This window comes from Alligator mississippiensis, chromosome 7 (genome assembly GCF_030867095.1).
Source record: "Alligator mississippiensis isolate rAllMis1 chromosome 7, rAllMis1, whole genome shotgun sequence".
Classification (NCBI taxonomy): domain Eukaryota; kingdom Metazoa; phylum Chordata; order Crocodylia; family Alligatoridae; genus Alligator; species Alligator mississippiensis.
The window spans coordinates 3,592,617-3,604,477 of record NC_081830.1 but is presented as its reverse complement, the minus strand read 5'-3'; the positions used below and the strand labels follow the sequence as shown (position 1 = coordinate 3,604,477).

Sequence of the window (11,861 nt, the reverse complement as noted above, 5' to 3'; positions counted from 1 at the left end):
TGCCTCTTTCAGTCCACTGAGGGATGCCTGTGGTGGAAAGAACAAGGGCAGTGGTCAGGATCCGAAAAATAAAGCTCAAAGGCTCTGATTCTCCTGTCAGAAACATCTCACAAACTCACTATCATATACATGTCTGACTCAAAAATCAAAAATCTTTTTGATTGAAATTTTGGTTTTATAATGAACGATTTATTATATGGGAAGTGTTTTCTGTTGAAGCCCTGAAGGATATTTTGATTTTTATGCAAAAATGCACAGCAGTATTATTCAGCAGGCACTATTAGACAGATCCTATTATTGCTATCAGTTAGGTGGTGTAAAAATCTCCGCACCTTTGAAAATAAGCACCATATTCAGGATCTTTATTACTTGGTGGAACTTCTGTACAGTTCACAGGGCTGAGCCAATTACCAAATGTGTCCCAAAACTAGAGGAAATAGAGGGAAATACAGCCTTTACTTTTATAGTTGTACAAAAGAGGTCCCAACCCCACTGTGAAAAATGTATTTACAGCTTGTGCCAGGAACTAACACTAATATTTTAACATGGCATCCTTCCTTCTTCCAGGGGACTTACCACATAGTACCTCCTAGTAGGTAATAAATCCATACCCAAGGTCTGCATACAGACTGACTGCCACCTGGTTGTGAACTAACATATGGTGCTGCATACCAGCTGGATTGTCATCTCTATGTGAAAAAGGGATACTACTATCTCTCTGTTACTTATGCACTGTGGAAACCAAGCTCTGGCACACTGCCACCTGAACCAAAAGCTGAATTTGAGAGGGAGTCTGCCGTGCTACTTCAATGCTTTGCTCATATATCCCCAGCATTTGGATTTAGCCTGCAGCAACATAGCCAAAACCACAGAATTCCCATCTCACTGACTTCCTTTCTGTCTTTAGCTTCCTATTCTATATATTCAGACTTGAAGCAATCTACTGTTCTGTCCTATGTGGGTTTTTCTACGAGCTTCTGCTGCATTTGATCCTCCAGTGCCAGGACTCTCTGTTTGTTCCCGACTCTCAGTCTAGCTAATCTCTCTTGCCTCTGCCACTGTAGTTTTTAGATGACAAAGACACCAATGAGTTGATTCAAGCCTCTTCCTGTCTGCAGATGAACGGGCTGGCTGTAGCTGCGTCTGAGCCTCCCTGGTATGAGAAAGCAGAAGCTGCAGTAAGGTGAGTTATCTGTGTCCCTCTTCCAAGGGCTTGTGGGACTCATTCCCTAGAGCTCTGCATAGCTCAAGCAGAGGCCCAGAAGTAAACACACTTGAATTAATAGTTTTTAAAGTGAAGGGGACAATTGTGGATCTGTCATTGTCCCTGCTGTAAGGGACAGGGCAAAAGATTCACCCAGGGTTCCCTGCTTCTAGTTCTGTGTAATGTGTGGGACAGTCTGACAGGTTCTTAGGCACCGACAGTTGCAGATAGATGCTGAGTTGAATTTAGAAAGCTGGTTAGCTAGTTCCTTTTGCTTAGATGATGCTTTCTTATATCTTTATGCAACTCAGTGAGCACGTCTACACAAGATGCTTAATTTTGAATTAATATAGTTTACTGCAAAGTAAGCATGTACATCTACACTGGAGAAAGCCTGAAGAAAATAGAGGCAAATACAATAAAAGCTTTGTTATCCAGCACCCATGGGGAATGAAAGGTGCCGGATAACAAAATATGCCGGATAACTGAGCAGCCCAAACAGGAGTCTTTGCCTGTTCGGGCCGTTGCCTGTGTCGCCGCATCTGGGGTGTCGCTGGCCTTCCCACCGTGTTGCCGCCCCTCCCGCTACATTGCTACCCATCCTGCAGGCCCCGTTGGCCCCGAGGGACCTGTGCAGGCTGCTATATCCCAGGCCGTGGAGGCTTGGCAGCGCAGGCTGCTTTCCCCTGGGCCGTGGGGGCTCCGCAAAACTGGAAGTGCCACAGCGGGCACTTCCAGTTTCACTTTTCTCTTACAAGTCAGCATGCCAGTTAACAGAGCATGCTGGCTTGTAAAGTGCTGGATGACTCAGCTGTTACTGTACAACCTTTAGTTTTATAGTTATAGAAAAGAGGTCCCAGCCCCACTGTGAAAGACATACTTAAGCTTGTGCAGGAATCTGTAGCACTAATATTTCAAAATGGCATCCCTCTTCCTTCCAAGAGACCTACGGCATAGTACCGGCTTGCATGTTATAATTCCCCTCTGCAAGGTTTGCACACACACTGACTGCCACCTGGTTGTTAACTTTGTATTAGCATAGTTTACTGCAAAGTAGACATGTGCGTCTACATGTGCACATACTTACTTCTTAGCAGGAAGTCTCCCTAATCTCGAGTAAATTTGCTATGTGAAAATGCAGGGAACAAATTGACTCAGGATTAGTAATGGCACCATATCACTCGCTGCATTGCCCATACTGGGCAAATTATAGGACAAGGCACAGGGTTAGAAAGGCTGTAGCAGACTTGGGAGTTGTTGTTCAGCATTTACCCACTAGAAGGGAAGAGGAGCCACACTGCCGTAGCCAGGGCTATGTGCACCTGCCTTCTGTGTATATTTATGAGCGGGAGAGACTACAGATTTTGTGTAAAGAATGGGAGGAAAAGAGGGAGGATAAAAGGGAGCTGTAACAGTAAATGGCATTGTTTCTTGCACCTCTCTGTGAGGGCCTGCCCTCCTCTGCAATGGAGCTGACTCCAGTACATCCCACACACAAGCACCACACAAAGGTCTTTGAGTTTCAGGTCCTCTCCTCCCTTCCTCTGAGCCCAACTATAAAGAATATTAATTTGTTACAGTACTGACATAAACGTGTACCTGGTTCAGTCGCAGTATCTAGCACTCTGCTTTTTAGCTTTGAGGTCCTAGGTTCACCACACATTTGGTTAACAAAATTAAATATGGGAGGTAATGAGAGGTCTGGGGGAGAAGTGCTGCACAGTCAGTTGTGTTGTGTAGTGAAATCTCTTATAGGTCCTTTGGGCCCAGAGTAGCTGCTGACTGCTATGCCTTTCATTATTCTCAGGGATCCCTCTGAAGGCCTGTCAATTTAGGAAGAGTCCTGTTCTTTCCTGAAATGATCCATATTGAGCCCCATCTTCTCTCTTTTCTTCTCCATTGGGTACCTGAAGGACTGCACTTATGGAAATCATGAAGCTTCTGTATTTGTACCCTTAGTTGCGCTTCTAAATTTAGAGGAGAGGCAAACTGCCTTTGCTGGCATAGGGGGAAAAAAAAACTTTTTGCAAGACACCATTCAAGCCTTCATTTCTACCATATTGATATGAGCTGGAGGGATTACTTTGTATTTGCAAAGTGAAGGAACATTTTGCAGAAAGGTATCAATGTACTGAGCTGGGAATCGGGGTCCAGGGTGTCATGGGCTGTCAAACTGAGTCATGGCTTGTATGGAGGAACATTCATTTTTCAAATATCAGTGGACTCAATATCTCTCATTCATGTTCTTAGAGCTATTAAAATTCATTTAATAGCTATTGTCACAAAACCAAAGACACCGACGCAAGTGAGAAACATTCTTTTTTTGACATCAACAGTATTAAAGATGCTCTTTTTGCCTTTATTCCATTTCTCTCTGTATTATCTTCTCCCAGAATCAGCAGGGGAAGAAACTCATAATCAGAGTTGTGGGGTGGAAAATTTTCCAGTGCTTTATTTTTCCATTGCTAACAATTCATTGTTTCGTTAGTAACAATGAATGGATGCCAATACAATATTAGGCAAGGTTGACAGTTTCAAAGTTGTAATTAATGTTTTCAGGTGATTATCCCTAGGAAGTGCGTGAGAGTACATATATGTTTTATTGATTTGTAAACAGGAGGGTAAATACACCCACGTAATAATCCAAACCAAAAATCAGGTTATGAATTCACCTAATTGGCTGTGCAGGTCAAATCAAAACCAAAGCTAAAATTCTTATTTCATCTCAGACTGCAAGTGAAAGCAAAACCAAAACTAAAACTGTGATTCATTGTTGTTTCACTTGCAGTTCAGCAAACACACAGAGCAGCGTCTCATTTCGTTTCTTGAGTTGGGCAAGTTGGAAGTGTTTCCATAAGATCTGTTAGTTTTTTAGTACTTTTGGCTCGAAGTAGTCATAATCATGCCTAATCAGAAAAAAACCCGAGTGTGTGGCATCATTATAGTGACGTTCAAGCCACTGAAGGAAGGAAGAAATTTGGGAGATGTAAATACTGCTGGCAGGAGCATGCTATTGCAAACAATGCAACAAAAATGAAGAAATATTTATTAACATGTAGAAACTGTCCTGAGAGAGTACAAGCTATATAGAGAAAGCTAATATAACGAAGTGGTGGACCAACATTATCTGAGAAAAGTCTACTTCAGGAATCCTATGCAAGTAAACAAATTAATATGTTAAACAGCACACAGTATAGACTCACATCTATATTGTTTTAAAACATTATAATTTTAAAAGTTGTTAATGCAACTCTGGCCTATTATTTATTTAAAATATTTGTATCCTGCTTTTCTGCTTGCACTAAGCACCCAAAGTGGCTTAGGCTTAACAACATTAAAAAAAATGCACAACAACTTAATAAATAGTTAACTATTTCAATGCAGCAGAGTGAACTTAGTCCTCTGGCTGATGGCAGAGGCCAGACTATACTTCCCTTTGGCTCTGCAGTCCCAGGGCAACTGAGAAGCAAGTTGAGCAGCAGAGAGCTCCTCCTTCTCCTTCTCCTTCTCCTTCTGATAGATGAGGCCAGACTAGAATAGGCTAAAATAAAAATATTTCCCCCCGTTTTGTTGCAAGAACTTGGTAGCTCAAGTGAAATAGCAGATTTGCAAAAAAAATGGAAAATGAAAATGTTGAGCTGCCAGGTCTGGGGGAAGAAGCAGCAGGATCCTGGCTTTCAAGATCACTGTCAACAGATATGCAATCCACCATGAGTAGCTGTTCAAGACGGTCAAGCTTTTTATCAAGCTTTGTGGACAAAATGTCAAAAGAAGATCAATAAAAAGCAGATGAGACATTACCTCAAGCTATATTTGCAATGGCACATCTCTTTCCATAACTGAAAATCAATACTGGAAGGAACATTACAAGCTAATTCGCCTATCATATAAGTGACCATCATGTTATTGCTTATCTCATTCTCTCTAAGATAGCGAGTATGACAGAGTTCAAACAATGGTTATTCAAAGGATTGGTCAAGCAGAATCACTGACTCTGATGTCAGATGGATGGACTGATATACAAGAAAATCCTTTATTGAACATTAAGTTAGCAACACCTGAACCAATATTCCTGAAAGCAATTGCTACTAAAGCTTCTCATCATACAGGTGAATACATAGCCAAATTACTGAGTGAAGAGACTGAAAGTGCAGGTCCCTCCAGGGTACAAACCCTTATAACTGATCACGCGAGTAACATGAAAGTTGCATGGCAACTATCAAAAGCAAAGTATCCTCATTTAATAGTATTTGGCAGTCTTGCTCATGGGTTGAATCTTCTGGCAAAGGACGTAGTAAGTGTGAATACAATGAAGACATTATTGGCAAACTGCAAAGTGATTGTGAAGGTATTCAACAATCACCACGTTGCTACCCAGACTTTGTAGCTGAGCCCCATGTAGTTTCTCCTGGCAATTTCTTCCCCTACTTCTCATTTCTTCAAAGTGTTTACATAGTTTACTGTGCACAAAGAACTGCTAGCAGTGTGCTTCAATAGGTGACGCAGTATCCCAGATTATTCCCATGAACATTCGGAAGCAGATTCTCGACGACAATGCGTTTGGGCTCGAGTTCAAGGAGCATTCAGTTTGCTACTACCAGTTTCAGTGGCTATCAAGAAACTTGAAGGAGAATACACCAAGCCTTTCAAATATTCCAGAAATATTCAGACAACTGAATGAAAATCTAATTGAGCTTTTGCCGCCTTCATCTCTATCCAAAAAAGTAGTAGTAGTAGAAAAACAAATGTTTACTAAGAGATTTGAGTTTTGCCCTCATCTAGTTCATTTAGCAGCAAACTCATTTAGTTCATCTGGCATTGTCCGACCTCAGCGCTCTTTCCCGCCCAGGGCAGGGAGTCAGACTCAATGACCTACTGAGGTCCGTTCCAACCCTAACATCTATGAATCAAACCTTTTGGATCCTCAACACAGAGGACATTTATCAGAAGATGAATTATCTACTGCTCTCAATACAATTATGGAAGTAGCTAAGAGTGTCTCCAACATGGATGAAATAGCCGGGATGGCAGACATTGCTGAGTACCGCACAAAAGAAAAACTTTGGAGCAAAGACATCATTTGACGGGCAGCAGAGACTGTCTCCTCTGATATGGTGGAAGGGATACTGTAACACCCGACTGTTTCCAGGATTGCTCTAAGGATCCCAAGTAGTCCACCCACAGCAGCTTCTTGGGAATGGAGCTGGAAGGCTTTCAGCTCAATTAAGACAAAGAAGAGGAATAGACTAATGAATGAATGCACTGCTAAGCTTGTTTCTGTTTCTCAAAATCTCTTGTTTCTGGAGAATCAGTCAGAAGCAGAATTAGTGAACAAGATGGAGCATGATGATAAGTTGCCCTTCCCCATAAACCCATTGGTAAAACGATCCTTTAGCAAAAGAGAATGTGGTTCAAGTCGTTTTGAATCAGATTTGCCTCAATCTGATTCAGAAGGGGAACTAATAAGCGGTGCAGGTGATTCTCCAGATAGTGACAGTGAAACTGGAGGTGCCGCAATGACCTCAGCGGAAGAGAATTAAACTCTCTTGAAGTAGATGAGAGGACAACCACGGCATATCATGCACAGTTGTGTGGGTGTGCTAAAATTAGGGTGTCAACAGGTTTCAGTGCCTTCATTATTTTACTTAAATTTAAACAAACTATAAGGGAAGTACATGCTATTGTGAGGGAAGTACATGCTATGTAAAGGAAGTACATGCTATTGTGTGTTGTCTTTATATTTTTACAAGTATTCCAATAAAAATAATTTCTTTCCACATAAAGCTTTGCATTTGTTTGAATATAACAGTTAAACCACATTCAGTGTGCTGTATTTAATTTTAATCAGATATTTCAGTTCAAAAACTTGAGGCTATTGGGACATAAAATTAACATGGGGGTATTTTTTTAGGTTTCCCCCCCCTAAATATAAGTCAAATAAACATGTTAAATCAGATCATGTTCTATTTAGGGCATTGGAAATTTTTTTGGAAAAAAAATTTGGGGGGGGGAAATTTCCAATTCCAAAAAAATTTTTTTTTTGGAAAAAGTTTTCCAGTTCAAAATTTTCCAGAAAACCTACATTTCTGCTCACAATGCATTATCTGCATTTTCCTGAGAGAGGTTCATGGTACGGCTGGGTAAAGCTGGGAAGATGTGTTATGTTTAATATCATTGAGGTATCAAAAATGCATCTAGTGCTACACCAAAGCCTAGTCAAAGTTTGAAAAACCACGTGTCACCTCTCTAGAAGCTACACCTGGGTTGGTTTCAAGCAGTACATAGAGAAAGCATGGTGAAGTTATGTGGTCTCAAGAGTGCCCATCTGGGGAAGGCATAATAGGGTGAACTGCAGCTCAGCAGTGGAGTCTGTGCCCAGCTGTCCAAAAATGCCATTGCATGAATAACCCAACATTTCTTTCTTTTTTTAACTTGATAAAATAACCCCTTAGTCAAGGTTATATATGGAGCCACATTTAGTTTTAATAACTTTATTATACCAGAGTATAATGCACTATATTCTACTATACTCTATATAGCATTACATTATTCATTTCAACAAGAGCTCAGCAATAAAGACACTTTCTAGTTGACTTTGACACACTACATCTTTGTGGAGAGAAATCCCCCACCTCTCTCTTGGATTCCTCATTTAAGAACAAAAACAATGACGTGAGGAAATTATAGCTGAGAAATCATGCACAAGTCCATCTAAGCAAATATTCCCCCCCGCCCCCCCCCCCCCCCCAATGTACCATCTTCATAAGCACTCCAAAATACCTGTTTTGGAGGAAAAAACCCACTGACTGATGGGGGGGGGGGAGCATTGCATTTAAGACCCACAGATGAGGTCTCTGTCCACAGAATAGCAGAGATTCCCAGAAATCCACCACCAAGGAGTTGGCTCTGGTATTGATTGTATAAGGAAGGTGGTTAATGAGCGGTGATAGTTTTGAAGTCTTCATGATCTATTAGTTCCAGGGGTTAGCAGGGTTAGGCTGCACCAGTTTCTGGAAGCAATAACACATTAGGAAAATGTGTGACTAGCAACCCATCCAGCCACCTTTGGTTGTGGAGGAGTATTTACCAATTACACACTTATAGGTGGATTGATAGGGGAGAAGATGAACAGCCCTCAGTGATGAAAGAACAAGTCAGGGACTGCTTAGAAAAGCTGGACGTGTACAAGTCCATGGGGCTGGATGCAATGCATCTGAGGGTGCCGAGGGAGTTGGCTGAAGCGACTGCAGAGCTGCTGGCCATTATCTTTGAAAACTCATGGCAATCAGGGGAGGTCCTAGACAATTGGAAAAAGGCAAATATAGTGCCCATCTTCATGAAAAGGAAGAAGGAGGATCCAGAGGACTACAGACCAGTCAGCCTCACCTCAGTCTCCAAATGATCATGGAGCAGATCCTCAAAGAATCCGTTTCTAAGTACTTGGAGGAGAAGAAGGTGATTAGGATTTGCCAAGGGCAAGTCATGCCTGACCAACCTGATTGGCTTCTATGATGAGATAACTGGCTCCATGGATGTGGAGAAAGCAGCGGACATAACATACCTTGAATTTAGCAAGGCTTTTGGTACCATCTCCCATAGCATTCTTGCAAGCAAGCTGAAGAAGTATGGGTTGGATGAATGGACTGTGAGGTGGATAGAAAGCTGGCTTGAATGTTGGGCTTAGCAGGTAGTAATGAATGGCTCAATGTCTAGCTGGCAGCTGGTATCAAGCGCAGTTCCCCAGGGGTTGGTCCTGGGGCTGGTTTTGTTTAACGTGTTCATCAATGACCTGGAAGATGGCATAGAGTGCGCCCTCAGCAAGTTTGTGGAGGACACCAAGCTGGGGGGAAGTAGTAGATACAATGGAGGGTAGGGCTAGGATTCAGAGTGACCTAGAGAAATTGGAGGATTGGGCCAAAAGAAATCTCATGAGTTTCAATAAGTAGAAGTGCAAATTCCTGCACTTAGGACAGAATAATCCCATGCACAGTGATACAGGCTGGGGACTGGCAGGCTAAGCAGCAGCTCTGCAGCAAAACACCTAGCGGCTACAGTGGAAAATAAGATGGATATGAGTCAGCAGTGCACCCTTGTTGCCAAAAAGGCCAACAGCATACTGGGCTGCATTAGTAGGAGGGTTGCCAGCTCATCTAGGGTGGTAATGATTCTGCTCTATTCTGCACTAGTGAGGCCACATCTGGAGTACTGTGACCAGTTTTGTGCCCCCACTACAGAAAGGATACGGACAAGTTGGGGAGTTAAGTAGAAAGCAACAAAAATGGTTAGGGGGCTAGGGCACATGACTAATGAGGAGCAACTGAGAAAACTGGGTTTATTTAGTCTGGAGAAGAGATGACTGAGAGGGGATTTGATAGCAGCCTTCAACTACCTGAAGGGTGCCCGCAAAGAGGATGGAGTTAGATTGTTCTTAGTGTTGGCAGATGACAGAACAAGGAGCAACGGTCTCAAGTTGCAGCAAGGGAGGTTTAGGTTGGATATTAGGAAAAACCTTCTCACTAACAGGGTGGTGAAGTGCTGGAACAGGTTCCCCAGAGAGGTTGTGGTTTCCATCCTTGGAGGTTTTTAAGGCCCAGCTCAATGAAGCCCTGGCTGGAACGATCTAGTTGGGGATGTCCCTGCTTTGAGCAGGGAGTTGGACTAGATGTGACCTCCTGAGGTGCCTTCTGACCCTCATTGTCTATGATTCCATGATTTAGTGTGGACATTAGCACAAGTGCACAATGGGGTTTTATCTTAAGTCACTGCAGGAAGGACACTTGGCAAAGAACACTTGAGTACTTTGTCACCAAGCTCTTTTGAGATGGGAAAGAGGGTATAAACGTCTAAGTCTAGACAGTCTGATTGCAATTAAGATGATTTAAATGTACAGCAAGAGATGATGTGGATTGCATACTGCTTTATTGTGGTGAACATAACTACCAGTCATATTTATGTATGCAGAAAAAGATAGTTAACTGACTAATTATGAGAAAAAGATGGACACTTGCTTCCCAGTGAATAATATGCAGCCAATAATTTTCCTAAGGGCAGCTTTAATCTCCTTGTTCCTCAAGCTGTAGATGACAGGATTGACCAGTGGTGGTACTATGGCATAAAGAACAGCTACTATGAGATCCAGAGCTGATGGGGTGCTGGAAGGAGTTTTTAAGTAGGCACAACAGCCAGTGAGAAGAAACAAGGAGACCACAATGAGGTGAGGAACACAGGTGGAGAAGGCTTTATGCCAGCCCTGCTCCGAGGGGATTCTTAGTACTGCTGTAAAGATCTGAACATATGATACAACAATGAATACAAAACAGGTTAAATATAAGAACATACCAAAGAAAAGTATCCTCACCTCACTGAGAGATGAATCGGAGCAGGAGAGCTGGAGCAGCTGGGGGACATCACAGAAAAACTTGCTGATGATGTTGGAGTGGCAGAAAGGTAACCGAAAAGTGTTACCAGTGTGCAGCGCAGAATAAAGAATGGCACTGACCCATGCACTGACAGCCATCTGGACACAAGCTCTCCTGTTCATGATGGTCTCATAGTGCAATGGTTTGCAGATGGCAATGTATCGATCATAAGCCATGATGGTGAGGAAGGCAAAGTTGGCTGTAGCAAAGAAAAAGAAGAGGAAAACTTGGGCAACACATCCAGCTTAGGATATCAACCTGGTGTTCCACAGGGAATTGCCCATGGATTTGGGGACAGTGACAGAGATGGTTCCCAGATCTAGGATGGACAAATTCATGAGGAAGAAGTACATGGGAGTGTGAAGGTGATGGTTGAGGGCTACCACCATGATAACGAGGAGATTCCCTATCAGAGCTGCCAGGTACGCTGCTAGAAAGATGGCAAAGTGTAAAAGCTGCAGCTCCCGGCTGTCGGAAAATTCCTGGAGGAGGAACTCGGTTACAGTGGTTTGGTTGGACATTGCCTCTTTCAGTCCATTGGGGGATGCCTGTGGAGGAAAGAAAAAGGGCAGTGGTCAGGATCGGATAAACAAAGGTCAATGGCTCTAATTCTGCTTTCAAAAACCTCTGAGAAACTCATTTTCATATATACACAGTGCCTAATTTTTGATAAAAAATATTTTTAGATTGAAATTTTTTGTTTGAAATGTTTTGAAATTGTTTGAAATGTTTGTCAACATTTAGAATGAGATTTTTTAAAAAACATTAATGTTTTTTCTATGGGATGTTGTTGCATTTGAAAGGAATATTTTGATTTCTACACCAAACTGACCAGCAGTATTATTCAGTAGGTACTACTAGACAGATCACACTATTGCTATCGGCTAGGAGGTGCAAACGCACTGTACCTTTCAAAATAAGTGCTGTAGTCTGGTTCATTATTAAATTAGTTGTATTTGGTAGAACTCCTGTGCAGGTCACAGGGCTGAATCAATTATAACGTGTCTCAAAATGTGGCTGGAAAAAATGGAACAAAATACAACCTTTAGTTTTACAGTCATAGAAAAGGGGTCTCAACCATACTGTGAAAAATACTTACAGCTTGCGCTGAAAACTGTAACACTAATATTTCAGCACAGCATCCCTCCTTCCAAAGGATATACTGTATGGTATCAGCTTGTATGTAATAATTGCACACCCAAGGTTTGCCCGCAGATTGGCTGCCTCCTGGTTGCAAA

At 42.2% G+C, this 11,861-nt stretch overlaps 1 pseudogene; it reads right to left on the bottom strand.

Annotated features, from left to right (window-relative positions):
* Window positions 1-10,187: 10,187 nt before the first annotated feature.
* Window positions 10,188-11,144, bottom strand: LOC132251506 (olfactory receptor 14A16-like; annotated as a pseudogene).
* Between the last annotated feature and the right edge of the window lie 717 nt (window positions 11,145-11,861).